The sequence below is a fragment of the Anastrepha ludens genome, unplaced genomic scaffold (genome assembly GCF_028408465.1).
Source record: "Anastrepha ludens isolate Willacy unplaced genomic scaffold, idAnaLude1.1 ptg000055l, whole genome shotgun sequence".
NCBI lineage: Eukaryota > Metazoa > Arthropoda > Insecta > Diptera > Tephritidae > Anastrepha > Anastrepha ludens.
In genome coordinates this window covers 72,501-75,000 of record NW_026530039.1, presented here as the reverse complement: position 1 = coordinate 75,000, position 2,500 = coordinate 72,501, and positions in this window count along the sequence as shown.

Sequence of the window (2,500 nt, the reverse complement as noted above, 5' to 3'; positions counted from 1 at the left end):
GTTTATATATTTTTCTTTGTTTTTCATATTTGAAAATTTCATAAATTACGGTGTATATAAAAAGTAAAGGGGAAAACGCACATACAATAGAACATAATTTTAATAACACAATTTATGTATCATCTCATCATCATCATCATTATTATTATTATTATTTATTAATAATGTGCTTTTATTTGTATAAAATATTTGTATTTTATTTGGTCTTCTTCTTTGTTGTGTTTTTCTTTCATTTTCTTTCGTTCAATGTGCGCTCCCGCCGACCCCTTTAGCTTTTCTTATCAGAATTCAAAAACCGTTTTTTATGAAAAAGAATTTTCGTTCTCTATATATATTTTGTATAAAAATATAAGAACGATATTTCTTCTTAATATTTGCCAATTTTCAAATGTATCATTTTTAATAACATTTTACTTTTTCTTCAAATGCATTTTTAATGTAATAATTTCATATATTACATAATTTTTCTCTCTGAATTGAAATTAATAATTCCATAATTCTATTTTTTAATCATAAATATATATATGATTGAAAAAATTTCTCCTTTTTTCTTTTGTTTAAAATTTAGTTTTTCTTATAATTTTTATTTGTTTTGTTTTTTTTTCTTCATCTGTTTAATTTCCTGTATGTATACAAGAAACAAACAGTTGAGGATAATTTCTATGTAATGCTAGTATAGAATATAAAATTTTGAATTCAAAAATTTATTTCTATTTAAACTAACTATAGAATACCAGGAATAAAATACAATGACACCAATATGCCAAGGTTACATTCCATAATATGTAATATTCGAAAATTGTTTCTATTTAAACTAACGTATGGAAAACCATGAATAAAATCACAAATACACCAATATGCGAAGGCAACAATCAATAGTTACATTCCATAATATGTTAGTATAGAATATAAATTCTTCATATATGTATATATATTCGAAAATTGTTTCTATTTAAACTAACGTATGGAAAACTATGAATGAAATCTCACAATACACCAATATGCCAAGGCAAAAATCAATAGTTACATTCCATAATATGTTAGTATAGAATATAAATTCTTCATATATGTATATATATTCGAAAATTGTTTCTATTTAAACTAACGTATGGAAAACTATGAATGAAATCTCACAATACACCAATATGCCAAGGCAACAATCAATAGTTACATTCCATAATATGTTAGTATAGAATATAAATTCTTCATATATGTATACATATTCGAAAATTGTTTCTATTTAAACTAACGTATGGAAAACTATGAATGAAATCTCACAATACACCAATATGCCAAGGCAAAAATCAATAGTTACATTCCATAATATGTTAGTATAGAATATAAATTCTTCATATATGTATACATATTCGAAAATTGTTTCTATTTAAACTAACGTATGGAAAACTAGGAATAAATCCACAATATCACCAGTTTAACATAACTCAAATTCGTGTTTCATATAGTTATGATTCGATTTATATGCTTCAATATCATTGGTTAGTTAAATGTTGATATTTTCATATTATTCACATGCCTTCACCGTGAGTGTTTTTTGCCATGCACACCACACATTGTGTAAAATGTATGGGAAAAATTCAATTAAATACATTTCAGTTTGATTTCATATAATTCAATTACATTTTATATATTTCAATAATACCATCAACTTAACTAAATATATATTAAAATACTAAATTATATATATGATGATATTTTCCATATATTTGAAATGTCTTTATTATATATTTATTCAGTTTATCATATGAATGTATTGTGTTAAATTTTACTTTCATACATTTAATCGAATTTAGTTTCATATAAATTCGATTCGATTTTCTTTCATATATCTCACTTGCCTTCACCGTGAGTGTTTCTGACAATGTACACAACGCATTGTGAAAAATGTATGTGCAAAATTTTGTTAAATTTTACTTTCATACATTTAATCGAATATAGTTTCATATAAATTCGATTTGATTTTCTTTCATATATATCTCACTTGACTTCACCGTGAGTGTTTCTGACAATGTACACAACGTATTGTGAAAAATGTATGGGCAAAATTTAACTTAATACAATTCAATATATTTCAAATGTTTTTCTTATATATTTATTCAGTTTATCATATGAATGTATTGTGGTAAATTTTACTTTCATACATTTAATCGAATATAGTTTCATATAAATTCGATTTGATTTTCTTTCATATATATCTCACTTGCCTTCACCGTGAGTGTTTCTGACAATGTACACAACGCATTGTGAAAAATGTATGGTGAAAATCTAACTTAATAGAATTCAATATATTTCAAATGGCTTTATTATATATTTACTCAGTTTATCATATGAATGTATTGTGGTAAATTTTAATTTCATACATTTAATCGAATATAGTTTCATATAAATTCGATTTGATTATCTTTCATATATTTCACATGCCTTCACCGTGAGTGTTTTTTGCCATGCACACCACACATTGTGTAAAATGTATGGGAAAAAT